The sequence below is a fragment of the Micrasema longulum genome, unplaced genomic scaffold (assembly GCF_059751315.1).
Source record: "Micrasema longulum isolate JH-2025_06_02 unplaced genomic scaffold, ASM5975131v1 h1tg000691l, whole genome shotgun sequence".
Taxonomy (NCBI): Eukaryota; Metazoa; Arthropoda; class Insecta; order Trichoptera; family Brachycentridae; genus Micrasema; species Micrasema longulum.
Genome location: NW_028277887.1, coordinates 485311 through 505279, shown reverse-complemented (window position 1 = coordinate 505279; position 19969 = coordinate 485311). Strand labels below are relative to the sequence as shown.

At 31.8% G+C, this 19969-nt stretch overlaps 1 protein-coding gene across 1 annotated transcript in view; it reads left to right on the top strand.

Moving 5' to 3' along the window:
* Positions 1-849: 849 nt before the first annotated feature.
* shot (dystonin-like protein short stop) overlaps positions 850-19969 on the top strand; it is a 495344-nt gene continuing 476224 nt past the window's right edge. Inside the window, exon 1 of the mRNA XM_088229644.1 lies at positions 850-995. The gene's annotated coding sequence lies outside the window, so the exon portion shown is untranslated. The remainder of the gene's footprint in view (positions 996-19969) is intronic.

The following is a 19969-nucleotide window of genomic DNA, read 5'->3' as shown; positions in this document are numbered from 1 at the left end:
ATCATCAGCCTTACGTTACAGGCGCCAGTTCTGGAACTGTAAAATATTTCAAGGAAAAATCGAACCTAGGACCCCGGTCATAGAAGGCAAACGAACTAACCCTTTGACACGAGGCGGACTAATCTCCACTATATTTATTTTTTCATCGAATATTAACGCTCGTCCTGGGGTGCTATTCGAAACGCTTTCGCGGCCGTATTACCTCGCGTATTTACGTACAAAATACACGAGAAAAACTGTTTTCTCGTGCCGCGAGAGCGGTTCAGAATAGCACCCCACGGCCCCGAATGCAATGGGAAGTTAACAGAGTTATCTTCGACGGTCTATAAAGAAAAACCGATATTTTTGTACGATAATAAGTATATTTGCATGAAAATTTAATACATCTTCGTCGGTAACCTATAATTGAACATGCTTAGAAGAAAAAATTGTAGGCATATTCTGCTTTTCATACAGAAAATTTAATTTTACTTTGTAGATACTATTGAAGATAAATGTTAACTTCCCATTCTAATCGGGGCCCAGGTTGTTGGTTCTATATTACCTATACATTGATTGTACTTTTTATGCCACCCGGACATGGAAAGTACTGTTAATAAAAAAAAACAACATTGCTTTATTTATGCGCAGATGAAAGGTGCTAAAATGAGGTAAAATAGTAGAATAATTAGTGTGCATTTCCCTTGTGCAAATTTCATTTTTTCTAAAGTTTTCATTTCCCGCGCTGCCCGAAGAAAAGTTTCGAATCTTCGGCAGCCTCCGACGGCGCTCGGCCGTCTCCGTCCTTCGGCTATCTTCGCGGCCGTGGATCAACAAACTCCGGTCACGACTCGCGCCCAACTTCACGCCAGTATGTGGGCAGATATTTTGCCGGCAGCACGTAGGCTTGCCGCCCGCTTCCCGCCATGTCACACATATCCGGACGGCCGTTTATAACCTAAAAAGAGACAAGTTTGGACGATATCGCGAACGCCGACGCCATATTGTTTTCAAATGTCAGTTTATTGTTTTTTTTACACGAAATTGGTGTCCGACTATGTATGTTGATTTTTTTGAGTGGGTTTTTGTGATAGCAGTTACCTACGTTCGAACCTTCCCACGTCTAACCGGCTGTGTGTATGTTTTACATAGCAGCCTTGTGTCGTTTTTCCGTACTGCATTTGTTTTTAATTTTTAAGTATTCAAAATGTCCCTTATCTCGTGATAAAGCGATGGCATTTTAATTTAATCAGCATTGCACCTGGGTGGCGCTCATTTTGTGAAATAAATTCTGCAGTACTTACTTTAATTGGATACTGGATCATTATTTATGCATATTTAGAAAGTTTTGTATATTTTTTACAGATTGTGAACAAGTGTCTGTAATACATGTATGAATTTTTTATTCATTTATGGCTGAAATTACCCAGATGGCGTAAGGTTTGAAAGTAATTTATGTGTTTATTACCTGCATTCATGATTATTTTTTAATGACGAATTTTAATATGTTGATTACTTAATAATTTGCTTCGTAAAAAATAGTGATTGTTTCACCGCAAAAACCATTTTAGAACGCTCATCTCTGAAATGAAAATTTCTCTGAAAAATGGATTGTCTGAAGATGCCCATAAAGAAAATGTGTTAATTTGTCACACTACTGAATAAACAATGAGGATGTTCAGTGTTTTTTAAAAATATTTTTAATTGTTAATAGACTATTAAACTAAGCCTATTTTTTTTTAAATTATATAAATCGTATTATCAGCGCTATGATTGACAGTTTTGTATTTCTGAAATTACTCCGCATGTGACGTCAGAGGTAATCTTCCGTTTATTCTCTTGTCAGTTCTACCGATTTACGATTACGGTAACTAAACCGGATATCTTTTACAGCTCTCTTATCATTAGTTGATTCATATAATTAAGTGTATATTTTTATTTTTGTCTAACATTTTTATGAAACTTTGTTGTACAATTTAATGCTCTAATTTATACCGCGCGCAAGAAAACACATTTATATCAAATTTCCCGTAGCACTGAACTTTCAAATTATTTTATTATTTCACTGTAAACTTTATTTGACATAACTTTTTTTGATACAACTGGCCTAAACCAAGTGAAACTGAATTTGTTGCAACAGGAAGGGAAAACATTTGTGAGAGAGGAATATAGAAGTATAGGCATTTACAGGATTATGAAACGTCATTGTCTGGTTTGAGTGGTCACTTTACACACTGTGTAACATTCACTATACTGTCCGTGTTTAAACATCCACATTTCCTCAACTCCTCCATCTGTTGACTTTTGTGAAGTTTTTTTTTTAAATCGGGTTGTGGTCCCGTGTGGCTAGTCTCTCGGACTCGCAGCTCAAAGGTCCGTGATTTGAATCCCACTTGATTCCCATTTCTAATAGTGAGTTATTTAGAACTTGTTGAAAATGGCTCTCAACATGAAATATTTGAGTGAATCTTAGGAACACAAATATTTTTTTTACTATTTAAAAAATAAAATGCAGCTTAAACTTTTATAATGTGGGTGAGATTCATAGACTTCCATATTGGCGATAGGGCTTTTGCAATAGCCGGACCTTTGGCGTGAAATGCTCTGCCTTCAGAAGTTCGAAATTGTGTAACTAAATCCCTTTTCAGAAAAAAAAACTTGTTTATTTGTGAAATCGTTTCCTGACACTAAAAGTGCTACTTTTTAGATGTAATTGTTAGAAGTTCCATATTATGTGTATTACATGATTTGTAAAATTTGTCTGTTAGTAAATAGTAATTAAGAGTTAGCTTGTAGATTGGCCTTATTTTTTTTTTAATACAAAAACCTTTATTAGCATAAATAAACAATACATTCAGTAAACAAATGGAACACTTGAACTTTGTTGTTGAGCTTGCCAAAAAAGAGTCCGGCTCTTGTGTTTGGCAAGTTTACAAAATAACATAAAAAGAAACAAAAAATGCAAAACAAAATAATAAAATAAATAAAAAATTGAGAAAATATAACACTAAATTTTTTAAAATAAAAATACAAAATTTATAAACACAGGCACATATTAAACATACATGTTTATTTTAAAAATACAGTGAATGTTAATTATTTCAAGAAGCTTTTCTTTAATTTCGCCTTAAATTTTCCGTAATTTATTTCTTGACGTAGATTTTGTGGTAAATTATTGAAGCTTCCGTCCTATGTAAGTTGTATAATTTACAGCGCCCTTGAAGTGATTACTCACAAAAATGGCGTTATATAAATTTTCGAATTTTATTATTATTATTATTTTTCCCTTCTCAAAAATGTTTTCCCTCTCTGTTGCAACAAATTTTGATATTAATTACTCCCCAGAGAGAAAATTTAGCCTGTCTGCAGACATTTGGACATGCTCAAAACATTGTCAAGTGAAACTAATCCAAAAAGTCTGATACTGTGTATTAAAATTATTGTCTTATCTTACAACTACGGTTCGTTCATTTATTTAACCACGTTATTTCTTAGATAACACATTATAATATTATGTATACGCATTATCTACCTAATGTTTAATACATAGGTGATGCGAGTTGCGGTTTATTTCGTATGTAAGGAAATTTTTCTTATCGCTACCGGTTGTAGTACTTTTTGCATGCGAAGCATGATAACAATGCAGTCAGATACGAGTACCTACATTTGTGCAAAACAGTACACAATAAATATTATATGTTTATGATTCATCTATACATATTATAAAATTATTTCTTATTTTATTTATTTCTTTTATTTATTAACGATATTGTTAATATATTCCACGATGTCAAAAACACATTCTCAATATTATGTACCAAAAAAAACTTCATTTATGGGAAGATTACGAAATGTAATAGATATACAAAGTAGTATTCTTATATATAAAACAATAATATGTCCACACATAAATAACTGTTCTTCTATTCTTTTTCTATGTAATGAAGGAGAAATTAAAAATATACAAATTCTTCAAAATAAGGTGATGAGGATTACTTATACTCAAAAGAAATATCTATTCTAATGTTGAAAGAATGCACAAAGACATTGGCTCGCTCGCAGTAAAGCATCAAATTAAATAAAATGAAGCTATTTTAATGCATAAAATAATTAAAGGGATGAATAAAATAAAAACAATAATAAAATTTAACCAACAATGTCATACATATAAAACAAGGGGTAATAAAAGATAAGATTACCAATGAGGAGAAAAACAGAATGTCAAAACTCATTTTACAAGGGATTGAAGCTCTACAATGAGTTACCTGAAGAAAAAATGGAAATAGAAAAAATCGAAATATTTAAAAATAATTTGAAAAAATATGTTATTGATAAATTTTGATAAAAAAAAATGTAATGTTATTAATAGTTTATATTAGTTCTTAAGATGTTATGAACTAACTTAATAAAGCATAAATAAATGAAAAAGTACTCCTATTCGATGATGATCTGAAGATCTTCAGACTTATTAAAACTCCCTTGGACTGTTCGATTGTTCAAAGAAATTTGGATAATGTGAATGAAATTTGGTAATGGTGGCGCCAGAGGCCTGGCGCACCAGAAATGCTCTCTTTCATAACGTGGATAAGTGTCATGTAATGCGGTTTTCTCGAATCAAAAATCCATTGTTTTTTTCAATATAGCGTCAGTAATACGACATTAACTCTTGTAAAGAGATTAAATGATCTGGGTATCATATTTGATGATAAATAAACCCATATGAATGAGATGGTTAATAGAGCCACAAAAACCCTAGGCTTTGTTATCAGAACAACGAGAGAGTTTAAGTCTGTTGATGTATTAAAAATATTATACATGACCCTAGTAAGAAGCCAGTTAGAATATGGGTCCTCAGTTTGGTCTCCTCATTATGTTACCCATATAAACAGTGTGGAGAAGGTCCAACATAAGTTTTTAAGGTTCATGAATTTCAAATTAAACATTCCAATTGAAGAGCTAAACTATAAATGTTTAATGAAGCAGTTAAAATTAATATGTATTGGTGATAGAAGGGAAATTTCAGATTAAGTGCTGCTTTTCAAGTTATTAAATAATGTTCTTGACACTCCCGAACTTTTGAATTGTGTGAATTTTTATGGGAGACAGCGTGGGACGAGAAAAAATACTTCTTTTGCTGTTGATTTGCATAGTTCAAATACTCACCTATTCCACGGCTCCACATGTTAGCGAACAAACATGGAAACATATATTTATTTAATCTATCTTTATACAAATTAAAATCATTACTTTTTAATCACTTATTTTCTAAATTATTAAAATGTACTAAGTGTTATACTTGTTTTCCTGTTTATTCTATGATAGATCGCCTCTGTTACTTCAATACTTTTTATATTTAAACTTTTTATTTATTGTTAGTTTGCTGCATACCTATGTTATAATTTCTTATTTAATTTTTCTTTATTATTTTATGTATCTATATTTTCTATACTTGTATACAGGTGTTTTGTTTCATTATAATTGTTTTTCAATATTATTTTATACTTTGTCAAAGGCGTAAGCCGTCGAAATAAATAAATAAAAAGTGCTAAATTAGAAATCTAAATAGTAGACTAACAACAAAATAATCGCGCGCTGACTATGCTCTAGGGCCTGTATTGTGTTCTTCAAGGTCTGAGAGGTGTTTAGGATGATTAGGGTCTTAGCACCGGATTGTTTTTACCGTTGGTATAAGGACAGTGGGGGTTTTTGTGAGGGATCAGTGTTATGACGAGGGTAATATCACGTGAGTTCGATAGGGATCATTTTAGGATCTGTGTTAGAACTTTGCCAGTCTTGAAAATTTGATGTACTTATTTGCTTTATTATGCTTATTATTTTCTTGTTTTCTTCTGTTGCTCGAGTGCATGTTGTATAGGGCAAATTCTTCTAATGTTTCCCATATGTATTTGGGTTTTGGGTCGTTATTAGTTTTGTTTGTATTACTACGTTATTCTTCCTTTCTGAAGCGGGATCTGAAGCATACAGCCGCGGTCTCAATTTGGAACTAGCACTGTATTCCTTAACTGTCATGCAGGGAAATTAGAAAAAGATGATTGTACTGACCGTGTGTATTTGATTGATCACAAATTGACGATCCTGCAGTGAGGGGTACAAGGAAATCTTTTAAAGTTTCTAGGTTTTGTTATTTTCGCGGTTTGATTGTAAAGAAATATCGATATCTCACTCTCGATAATACAGGTATATTCGGGAGTGAGAGAGACAATTTCATGCGTCACACGCGCGAGCAGCAAAGTTTCTATTACTTCTCCCAGATGCCCGTTAGTAGCTTTCTGTCTTTCGTTAGAGGCGGTTCTTTCGTCCGCGCTACGAGCATGGGCTCATGTTTTTTTCATGTTTTTAGCAATGAGATTAAGAATATTATCACATCGAAATTAGTTTAAGTGTCTCCCTCTTTAGGGAAACCTGTTCCTTGAAGGACGACTGTATAGAGTGTACAATGTTATATATATATATATATATATATATATATATTTTAAAAATATATTTCATATATCATTCGATTTTTTTCTCTTCTATCTTAATTTTTTATTCAGCCAGATTTTGATTTCTCTTTCGAAATATGTTTTTTATCAGTTAAATTAATTTCATGTGAAAGCATATTACAATTTGTCAGAAAAATAATCCTCGAATCTTTATCCTAATGATGTGTTAAAGGGAGGAACATTGACAATGATATTATTTCTTGCCCTCGTTATATATTCATGTTCCTGGATGTCCATCTCCAAACCTGAAGAGCAGAATAATTTTAGCGTGTATTAGGCACTAATTATCGTGGTTCTGTTTTATTAATTACAAGTTGAGTATAAATTAATACTTATTTGTTTCAGTTTTTTTTATTTTAAATATTTTCTTAACTGTGTATAATAGTCGTTATGAAAAGCAATTTGTTTTTATGTAGTGAGTTCTTTGTAATAGTTAAATTTAGATACAAAATGTCTTTTTTAGATTATTATTTAAGTATTGATTTTGTATATAATATAATATGTAGACACAGACAGTGTTATTCGGGACTTGGAAAGTAAATGCCGCTTGAATGAATGAACGAATACCGCCTATTCTTATAATGCACTGTGGGAAGTAGGAATGTCTTCTATCGCTTTCCATACACTTTCAACCTTTTCAATACGCACTCAGAGACAATATCGTTTCATTGTGTTTCTTAATATAACACTTAATTAACCGTTAATTATTTTCTTCCAATAAAAAAACGCAACAATAAATTTTGGAGATCACTCGTCGGCAGTTAGCTTTTTGTTATAACTGTCATTACATAGTATTCTGTATTTATAATATTAGTTTTGTATTCTCTCTGTGTCTGGGTGAATTCAGAATACAGTTATGTCTGTGAAATAGAACCAAAGTCCTAGACAAGTGTGTTCGACTGATCTTTAAAGTATCGGGCTAATGGGTAGGGGGTGAGCGTCCTAACTTATTCAGGTTCAACCAGGGGTCTTCCGAGGATGCAGCTTTTACAGGGTGTATTTTAAACCCTGTCACATCCGAAACCACGATGATCAGTATGAGCAAGAAGACATATTGGCACAGTAAAATAAATTTTTACAACGAAAAAAATTTACAAAAATAAAATATGAAAAAAAACAAATCATTGCTTACTTCTGCAGGGGAGAAGCGAGGAGGGCGTGGCCATGTGGTTGACGGTGTATCAGACTCCCCCCTCCCCTCTCCTCGCTTCTCCCTTGCAGTAGTAACCAACCATTTGTTTTTTTTTAATATTTTATTTTCGTAAATTTTATTCGTTCTAAAAATTTATTTTATTGTGCCAATATGTCTACTTGCTCATACTGATCATCGTGGTTTCGGATGTGACAGGGTTTAAAGAACACCCTGTATAATAATATTGTGGCGGGCAACACCTACAGTCGTGAGGCTGGCAGGTCTGAACTCTGCTTTGGCTCGCAACGCGTAGTCCGCTGCAACGCCAGCCTGAAAGTACTCGACACATTACATCTTGACAGTTCGTGTTGCCTGTATGGAAGATGGGAAATGTAATTTGGTAGACATTTTTGACCCCACTCGTTTTCATTCGTGTTGGAACGAATGGCGCTTCTGTTTCAAAGTTATCTTCTTTATTCTCTACCATTTTAATCACTTTTATTATACTCAGTCACGTTCTGACAATGCCGACTTTTACTTACTCCATTGTACGAGGACTGAAACACGACTTATTCACGTGGATTGTATTGTTTTAAACCACACTGAACATATATTTAAGAAAATCGTTAACACGCGCTTTGGGGAGGCGTTTTTCATTATTCTTCAAAATATGACTCAGTTTGACAATATTCAACCCGTCGAAAAAAAACAAAAAATAATTATAAAAGTTGTATTAAAAAAATCGGCTACTTATCCCATTCGATTGTTTCAGAAATTAAGGATTCTAGACATAAAACAGATAAGTACTCAAAAATATTAAAATCGATGTCGAGATTTTTGATTTCTGCATTATGTGAGACCCAGACGAGCATTTTTTATCAATGGTAATAGATGTAAAATATATCAACGGTAATACATGTAAAATAATATAACAAATAAAATCTACAGAGAATAAATAAATCCAATGACAGATATCCACAGAAATACATGAAATACTCGTACAATACATGTTAGTGTGTTTGTGTGAGTGCAAGTGTGTGTAAGTGTGTGAGAGGGTGGACATTTGTGTGTATATTATTGCACAAGTGTCAAAAATATATAAAATATGAAACATTATATTCAAAATTAGAATTTATTGTAGAGTGATCAGAGGAAGCGAGGTGTGTATGCAAAGACAGAGTGATAACGCGTTCTCTCCTCACTGCCCACTCCTACGGAAAACGGCGTGATGGTTTGTTTGGTTGTGACTCAACAAGAATGACAATCGTTTGAAAATGCCTTAACATGACGAAGCAATGAGGAACTTCAGCCCTACGGGAAATTAGATACAATAAATGTTTTTTTGCGCGCGTTAAATATTGGAGCATTAAATTATACTGCAAAGTTTCCTAAAAATGTACAAAAAAAATAATAAAAAACATTTTGATAAAAACGAACTATGTACTTTCAACGACGCCACTGGTTTATATGAATCAACCAATGATGAGAGAGTTATGGAAGATTTCCGGTTTGCTTGCCGTAAATGGACCAATAGGCAGAACTGATCGAGAATAAACTAAAGAGAACATCTGACGTCACACGCAGGGCTATTTCAGAAATACAAAACATTAGCAAATCGTAACGCTGATAATACGATGTACAAAAATTGAAAAAAAAATGGCCTAGTTTAATAATAGTCCATTAACAAATAAAAACAATTAAAACAAGCCACTGATCTTCCTCATTGTTTTATTTGTTGTTTTATGCTTTGATTAGTATTTGATTTTAAAATTGTATCTAGTATAGTTTATCTTGTCCTTTTGTTTAAATCCTAGGGCATTGTATTGGTCTAATCACCGGTATTTTGACTCGAACCATGTAAGGTTGCTCTAACATTTTTTGAAACACGTGTTTTGCCGATACGCGGCCAATGCTTAGACGAAAATAAACGATCGTGACTTTCCCGCTGAGGTCAAAAATGAAATCACCACATCACGAAGACCGAGCCTCAAGTTCAGCACACCTGAGCAGGAATCGCGAAAGCCTTGTGCGATACGATCATACTGTTATACACCAAACGTTGAACGCATATGTTAGCCGAATAGATATTTAAAGTTTAATAAGACAAGCGTGGGTGGAAAAATATAATCGGGCAAAGAAACGGAAGGTGCTTATTTGGGTACAGAACCCGTTCGGTGACCTGTTTTGGATGTAAACAATCTTTTAAACAAAATACTCAGATGTTCTAAAAAAAATATCAGTCATTGAATTGTAGAAGAGTCATGTATCTATTAATATTATTTTTTTTATTTATTTATTCATATTTTTTCGCTTACAAACTATAATTAATAATAAAAATAATGTGACCTCACTGGGGTTTCCCGTGCCGAGGACACTTAACAATTTAGTTTTTTTTTTATTACATTTGAGAATAAACAAAGAAGACTCACTTAAAAAACAAACATAATTAACAAATATTCAGACAGTTTTAAATACAAGGTATTTATATACATCTATATTATTTATATTAAAAAACACACAATGAAAACAACAAAAACCTAACATAAGCCATACAGTTGTGGAGCAGTTGATTCAGCATTGGTATGGGCGAATGAGACAATCCATTTTACTTCTACCTAGCTCCACTATCCATTTTTTTATAGCCTTTTTAAACATTTTCTCATTACTAATTGCTTTAATAGATAGTGGAAGTAGGTTATAGATTTTAATTGAATAATACTCAAAATCCCTTTGTCTGAAAGTGGTATTAATTTGTATTTGTTTAAGTTGTTTATGTGTTGAGGATCTAGTGATTATATTATTTGTATGTGATGTATTGTGGGGGTTATGTCTTTCATTTGAGTAAGAGTAGTGTTTGAATCTATAAGTGAGTATTGTTTTAGCGTATAATTGTTTTGGTGTCATAAGTTGTGATTTATGGAATATTTCTTCAGTAGATGTCTGTATCGGGACTCTGAGTATTATTTTAATGATGGATTTTTGTGCAACCAATACACTATTTAAAACTGTGTCACTCGCACCACCCCAACCGATTATACCGTACTCCAAAATTGATTGGCACAATGCAAAATAATTCTTTAAAAGTTCCATTTCAATAAACAAGAATTTCAAGAAACTCGGCAATGAGCGATCGTTCGTCCAGATTTTATATACCTAAATTAAACCATTCAGTCTACTCAGTTCTAAATTATCCTAAACGCCAATTTTTCCAAATGCTTTTTTTTAAACACAGTATGATCTCTGTGAAAGTACCTTCATTTCTGTATTAGTTTAATTGTTATGGAATCAAACCCCTTCATTCTATCTTTATATGTATAATTATTCTGTACGTGTGATGTCACTGAACTCCTAAACGGCTTAACGATTTACGTGCCGTTTTCAGAAAAATATATATCTTTGCGCTGTGCGTGTTCGTAGATATTAAAATCTTCAATCTAATATGTAAAAAAATAAGTAAGGAGCGTAAATGTTTTATTCATCGATCTACCAGGGTTGCATTCGAGCAGAATGCATTTACAAAAAAATGGAAAGATGTTGTTTTTTTGTGTATAAAAAAAAGTTTGTTTTTGAATGTTTATAAACAACATTTGTTTTTTGTGGATCTCAAACTTTCCTTTAATTCCTTATAATATATACCCATTTATTTCTTTTTACTGGATTTTTGATAATACTAAAATAAAATAAAATTTAATACATTTTTTAAAATCGTATTCCCACATAAGTACACCCATTTGTTGGTAAGAAGACCGGAGTTTTACGTTTGCAAAAAGAATGCCATATTTGAAAAAATACTTATTTTATGTTTTGGAATTCAACCATAAACAAGTACCTAGGTATCTACTTATCAAATAAAAGTCTTTTTCCAAGCTAATAGCAAGCAAACCAACGTTTGGGCAGGACAACGTCCGTCAGGTCCGCTAGTAACAAATAAAGATCAAATAATCATCATCGCTTGCTTCGAAAAGTAGCGTGGATGCTTGGACTAGAGAAAGGTAATTATTCTTATGCTGATATAGAGTCAATGTCAAATATTTCCTGTCTACAAAAACGTAGAACTAATATTGATTACATATATATGTTTGGCATACTAAATGGTATAATCGATATTGCATCATTACTGGGACAAGTAAAATTCCAAGTTCCGACTCGTAGGTTGAGAAACATCGAAGTACTGTTCATCGATCAGCATAGAACAAACTATGGCCTTAATTCTCCAATTATCCATCTTTGTCGTATTGTTAGCTCGAGGCAAGATCTGGACTTTTTTGGTTTAAGTTTACAGCGATTTAAACGAACACCTAATAAATAGTCCAGATCTTGTCTTGATGTCCGTTATGTTTGCCGATGCTTCTTTCCTTTTTTAAAGTGTTTTTAACTTTTTTTTATTGTAATATTAAAACCCTATAAATTGTATAAATAAACAATGTCCGTTAATAAATAAATAATGAATAGCTTAGAAATACTAAAAAAAATAATCCTTAAAAAATGTTTATTAATAATGTTTTATTTAAAAATCTATCACCATTATTCACAATATTCTCGTTTCTGTATATTTATTTATTCATATAAAAAATAATTACGTATCCCTAACTCTATAAGGCTAAGAGCCCCGTATTAAGTTGAGATACAACATAATGCAAAAAAGGAAGCACGCATATTATTAAAGAAAAATTTAACATTACGTAACCATAAATTTAAATAAACATCTGGACAACACGCTTAACAGTATAGTTTTTGGAAGTACACGAGTAGTGAGAATTCTTTATCACTCGTTGGTGCGAAGTAGACTCGAGAGTGGCTGGATGATTTGGGGACCGTGTGAGTTGGAGTTCTCTCTTATGGTGGAGAAGGTTCAGAAGAAATTTCATCGGTTTCTCTACACGAGGGAGTGCGAATATTTTCCATGGCTTTATCCCCCCGAGTCCCTCCAGGGTATGCTCGTTTACCGCAGTTTGAAGACTAGAAGGAATGTGTATTTAACTACGCACTTCTTTCGATTGTTGCGCGGTATTATTGACAACCCTGAAATTATGCGGAGCATTAGCTTTTATGTTCCGGATAATTACCTTAGATGGCGTCAGCATAGACTGTTTCACATTCCAATTTACAGAACCAACCTGCCAATGGTTATGCCTGTTGGAAGGGCTATCTCTAGGTTGAACAATATTACTTTGGACATGGACATTTTTCTCGTCTCTGAGGGAGTTTTTCGTTACAAGATTCTATTACTTTTTTAACATATTATTCACTGGATATTTTGTATACTTATGTGTTTTTTTTTATAGTTACCCAATTTCACCTAATTATTTTAATTATTTCTATTGTATGAATTAAGATATCCCATTTTGTGATGTACATATATATGAAAAAATAAAATTGAAAAATTGAAATTGAAAAAAAAAAATAGATATGTAATGTCTGCAGCAATTGTCTCTTAGACGAAATCCATAATTGTACACCTCTCCTCAAAATGACTTTCGTTTTGAAGAACCTAACATCGAGGAAGTTGAGCACTCTTGGGGCCACAAAAGATAAATTTCACTGAGCGAAAGTCGTTCGTGTTTTTGGTATTAAATAATTCAAATTATAGGAAAACCTAAGCAAAAAACCTTGTAGCCTTGGCCAAAAATGTGTCTGTGTGAAAAAATGACTTTTTTTAAATTGCCTAATGTCCAGTACCTCCATAGATTTAAACAATGTCTCAGATGGAAGCATCACTCTAAGTATTTATGTTTAGTTTCTAACTACATTTGTAGATGGAGTATGGAATCTAAATAAATAGTATATTGCATACTAGTGGACTCAACAGACGTTGTACTGCCCGAACGTTGGTTTGCCTGCTATTGGCTTGGAATTTTTAAATAGATTAGTAGGTACCTAGGTACTTGTTTATGATTGAATTTCAAAACTAAAAATGATTAATTTTCAAATATTGAATTTAAGTAGGTACCCAGGTACTTGTTTATGGTTGTATTCCAGAACATTAATTAATTCTTTTTTTAATATAGAATTCGGCTCTTCTCATCAACGGGAGTGCACTTTTTTTATTGCTGCTATTTTCAAAAATGTATTGAATGCCAGTTAATATTATTTTAGTATTTCCAAAAATCCAGTAAAAATAAATAAATGGGAAGAAATTATAAGGAATGTAAGAAAAGAATCTGATTGGGATCTATATAAAGAGAACGTTGTTTGTAAACATTTAAAAAAATATTTTTTTAACACTAAAAAACAACATTCTTCCATTTTTTTTGTATGTGCAATATACTTCCAACTTTTTTTGACAGATTCGATTGAAAAATTGAATATCTACGAACACGCGTAGCGCAAAGATCTCAATTTCGCTGAAAACCGCACGTAAATCGGTTAAGCCATTTATGGGGAGTTCAGTGACAATATATAAAGATAAACTTAACTTAAACTGCATGTAAATACACTGATAATGCTGAAGCATTTCAGTACTAACATGAATAATTGTACAAATCACCGTTTTAAGCTGCAGCTAACGGTTTTGCCAGAGTCTATCTCAAATGTGAATATGCAATGCACGACTGTGTACTATTTAGTATACTTAAATGTATTTATTTGAGAATCTTAAGCTCACCTCCTAGATCTAACGTCGCTATTAATGAGGATGCCACAGAACCTGTCGTGGTACACTTGGCGTTAGGAAGAAAATTTGCGTTTCAATGCCATGATTTATTAGGCAGGGCAGAATCGTAGCAATATTTCTAATATTCCCATGCATGGAGGTAAAAAAAAAGCTTGTCGAAACTTGTTATTTCGCCAGCGACAACAAAGCCACCAGATCGTTCTTAACGATATCTGTTTGGGGTGTGTCGAATTGACAGGTAACGTTAATTATAAATCCCGTGTTAATTCTAGCAAATCGCATCATAACTCTTTCATAGATTTATTTTTTTAACTAATCCCATCCGTGCCATCGTCTCTGACTCTGTTAAAATATATATCCTCAATTTATTTAAATTACATTTAACACATTTACCAACATATTATGGCCTTAAATACTGTGTTAAGCTTTTATAAAATAAATCATTTTAACAATGCCAATTGCTAAAAGCAATATCTCCCAGCCAACCAAAAAACAAATTGATCAAAAATTTGTGCTTAAAAAGTATTTTAAAAAATCAATTCTACTTTGGAAAGGCAAAATTTACTTAGCGACGTGTAGCCAACTTTACAGTAGAGCAAATTCGTTTCGTTTTTTTTCATCAATAAAAAATCTTAAATTTCAAATTTATGTTTAAATAATGTAGGAATCAAGCCAATATAATTTTTATGTATGAAATTTATTTATCAATAAAAAATAAACCAAAAAAAACTCCAATTTGATATTCTGTTAACTTGCTTTATGTTCCTTAGTAAATTTTGTCTTTTTATCGTCCATAAAAAACCTAATTGATTAAAAATAATTTTTTTTTTAAATGGGAAGATAAAACTTGCACTTATTTATTTATTTATTTATTTTGTTCATTAACGCCCAAAAGGCATTTACAAAAAATAAAAATGAAATACATGCTAACATACTAAATAATAAACACAGAATATACAGAAAAAATAAGTGAAATTAGTTAAAAAGGATATAATAAAAAGTTTTACAAAGTAAAAAAAAAACAATAATAACAAAGGTATGCAAGAAAAAACAGTAAGCATATAAACAAAAAATGCAAAGATATAAGCGTATGAAATAACAATAAATAAAGTGTTACGGTAAGCAAGAAAGACATTTTTAAGTTAAATTAATAAACAAGTAAGCATATATTATCACGAAAAAATAAGAAATAAAAATATGTATCTATGAAATGCGTATTTGCCAATACTACAATGCAAACAACAAGCAATTTGATATAATAGTAAAAAATAAAAAAAACAACTAAGTATAAGGTAATAAAAATAAACAAGTAAGTATTTTTTTAATTTGTAGAATTGAATTGTCAATAATAGTTTGACGAGCAGCTACAAATAAACTTGATATTGTGGACTTATAAGATAGTAAAGAATTGGACAGAATGTCTGCAGCCAAAACTTTATAAAATATCATTTTGTTATTTACATTATCGGATAAGGAAAGTGGTATCAAATAATGAGTTTGGAAAGAGACAGAAAGACTAATCATGAAAGAGAAGGAATAATTTTTAAAAAACGAAGGCAGGTGAGAGTTTTACTGAGACAATTTAACTTATATTTTGATGAATTTTGGCCTTTTCAATGTTCAGTTTTCCTTAAAATTATTATATATCGTTTAAAACTTCTCCATAGTACAAATGAAAGTAAAACTTACCTGATTTATAAAGTAACTTTAATTAAATTTCAATACCTACCAATGTCAGAAAAAAACGCAATTATTTTATTTTTTTAAATATTTTATTTATTTTATTTTGCAAAACGCCCCCATTTACAAAAATAATACAGGTAAGTACAAACATAGTACCTAATAATTAAAAAAATAAACAACAACACGATATGTGTTAGAAAAATATGGATGTAATGCAATATATAAAAATATGCATTAAAAATGTATATAAAGTAAATAAGCAAAATGTTAGAATTAAAAAGTAAATTGTAAATATTCTTGAAAAATACAATTTAAAATGGTATTGACAAATTCATATGAATAGTAAATATTAAATTTCAGTATTCTTGTAAGATTATAATATATAATATGGTACACAAATAAAAAATATATTGAAAACTAATTTCAGAAAGAGCATTAGACAATAAAATAAAAACACATCAAAAACAGAGAAAAAAATGCATAAAAATTAAGTTTTATATCGATTTTTTACATAAATATAATTATTAGTGCCATGTATTTATCTTTTGATATTAGCGATTTTGAAATTAATACATACGTGTAATTAAGCAATTGTACATGCGGCTTTTGATTTTTACACATTATTATTTGACCGAATGTTTAAAAAAGGTTGAGTTGAGAGTTTTAGTGAATCGTCCATGTCAACATTAGTATAAGTGTTCTTTTTGCATTCCCGGCTTTTAACTAATCATACTTATTGTTGTATTATATTTTTATTTGTGTTATAATATAATATTTTGCCTACTTGCTGTGTCGTCTTCGATTAAATTAAATTAAATCTAAATCGACGACTTCTGTGTCACTCCCTGAAACTTTAATTATTTATTGATCTTTTTTTTTATCCCAAATAATAAATAAATCAACGGCAATCATAATTAATTGATTCGCTCTCATTCGCGTTATGTCAAGATAAAACGATGAATGTTGCCATTTATTCGCACAATTGTTTTGCCATTTATTCACACAAACTAAATGATAAAATAAAATTAGTACTTCAAGATAAAAGGTAGCTATTTTCGTACTCTTAGAATCTGCTGTATTATGACAAACAAACAAACAAACCATCAAGCCGTTTCCCCGTAGGAGTAGGTAGAAAGGATAGTTTTAGTTTTTTTTAGTTTTTTTTTTCTTGGCTTTTAATTTATACGCTTATTGAAAATCAATATATAAATAAATAGAACGGCATATCACTCTGTGCATGCATAACTCGCTTCCTCTACTTTCATACACCTCTCAGGCTCGCCCGCCGATTATTCCGACTTTTGACATGTTCATCTCAAGTATTTGTTGGAATCAGTCATGCCACGGGTCTTTCTCGTTCTTGCTCGTTTTGTTTCGTTTTCTGCGTCCATCTTTTCTCTGTTCAAACCATTTAAATAAATCCGTAGCGTGTGATGACAAAATAAATTGTTTTTATTAAATTACAAATTTGAACGCCTCAATAGAATTTATTTATCTATAGAATCACTATGTAAAGCGCCCTTGAGGTAAGTATTATATTTTTATTAAAATATTTATTATTTTTTACTGCGCGCAAGAAAACATTTTTTGTACCTGATTTCCCTTGGGGCTGAAGTTCCTCATTAGTCAATTTATTTTAAAAGTCCTCTTTATTTCCTCATCTTTAACCCTTTCCAGTCCCCTTTTCTTTTCTTGTCTATTTTCTCCATAGTGTGTGACACATTCTGCTATTACATTTATATTTGTGAAAAACTTTAACTTCATGTATGTAAGTACTATTTTTTATACTTATTTATTATTACGATTTTTCTAAATATAAATTATTTTCAAAATAAAATTCTTAAAAAATATTTAAAATATTATAAGCATTAGAAAAATCAGTAAGACTAAACATACAGTTATGTTATGTTTAAATTAGTTGCAACAAAGAAAAAATATTTTTGAGAAGGGAATACGGAAGTCTTTATTTATTTAGATTTATCGGGCTTATCTGTATTCCTTTAGGCTTTCTCAATATACTGATTTCTTTATTATAATTAGTTGTAAACGCCTGTTATCTCAGTATTTTTATTGCATTGAACTTTATGTCCCAGTTTTTTAAACTCGTTATCTTTTTTAAACAATTAAGTTAAAATCCAGTTTCTTATGTTATTTTGAAGGAGACACTTTAATGCTGTTGACCTCTAAATTACCGCTAAAAATACGACCCATTTTATTTTGAAATAGAGCCATGTTTGACTTCACAAAAATATACAAAAAAATTCACTATATTAACGTATTTTTATCTGTATGTAACTATATTATAGCTTATTTAATAATCAAAATATACTGAGTACTTAGTTAGCAAAAATGACTATAGTGCTATATAAGCTCTTGGCGTCAATTTGTCCTGTAGAGATCTGTTGTGACGGGTCCCCTGGTCTTTAAAGAGCCTGGCTGTTGAGTAAATCTCATTCTCCAAACCCAGCTCCTTAAAGACTCGGGTTAAAAGGAAAGGGACAAGGGCTTCAACCAGAGGCGGTTCCTTAGTATGTGCATAAGTTCAGTGCACTGCCAAGTAAAAAATTGTGTAAATAAATTAGTAATTTTATTGATAGTAAAAATATGTTATAAGTAGGTAGAAAGAAACAGGGATTCGTTGCAATATTATATTCGTAAACATCATAATATTCAATACTAGCGCCAAAAGATCTAGCGAAATCGACTCTAGCGGACGATTTTCTCATCTTGTCTACGCATGCGCAATCGTCCCAGTGCATATTCTGTTTTGCACAATCTTTTACCCTGAATTTGTAAGAAATATATCATATCACCTAAAATCATCATTTGAGCGAGACAGACAATGCTTCATACCGATGAATTGTGCGTTAGAGAGAGAAGATAATATACATATTCCGGGCTATACTTTGAACATGCGTAATGACACGATATTAGTACGAATTTAGTTAACTATAACGGGCGCATTTAGCGTTTCTGGTTCCGATGCGCGGGCTGTCATACTATTGCTTGTTTATCACGTCAGATTTATATTATTATAATATTATTTAAGTGAATAATATACAAGTTGACAAAATGCACTGCCAATGTTTTCGGTCAGAAGCCGCCAGTGGCTTCAACATCCTTAGGTTTAAACAGTGGTCCCCCGAAGAAGCGGCTTCCTTTGTGCTATTAAGCATCACATTCACATATAGGTGGTTTCATCATCCGCACTGCAGAACAGAAACATAGTCAGAATGGTGAATGTTACACAGTGTGTAATGTGGCCACTTAAACCAGCCAATGACAGGTTATAAGTCAATGCCTAGACTTCCATATCCCCCTCTCAAAAATGTTTTCCCTCTCTGTTGCAACAAATTTAGATCTAAATAACTCCCTAGGGAGGAAATTCAGCCAGTCTGAAAACATTTAGAGATACTCATAACATTGTTGAAGATCGATTTAAATTATAACAGATATGAGCTTGATTACAGCACGTCTTGCAACCACAGAGCGCATGGACGGTGAAAAATCATGCCCCTTTACACATTTTTTTGTGTAGTTATGAAATTAAAAAATAAATATTTCAATAATAAAAATAAAAGCTAGTAAGATTACAACACGTCTTGCAGCTACTAAGCGCATGGACGGTTGGAATTCTAGACCCCATTTACCACATGAAAGCTAGATTACTAATCGTTGTGCAGCTACAAAGCCCATGGACGAGTGGAATTCTAGCAACTTGAAATGATATCAAAAAATTTACAAAAAAGAAAAGCAGTAAAAAACTAAAAAAATAAAGCACTGTTTCAACATTATGATTAACAAAATAGAGATAGATTTCTGAAGAGTAGCTTTTGTTGATTGAAGGTAGATACCGCCGCCATGTGGCCTACTGGCTGCATGATAATTCCAGGAAGACGCTTGATGTACATGTGTAGTTGCAGAGGGATTACGCCTATTGTTCCCACGTCCTTTTTGGTCCGTATTTTCTCGTTTTATGAGACGCAACATTCCTGTTCAATTCACATTAATATTAGACAAACGCGTGCATGCGAGGTTTAATTTATCACTTTGTATGTT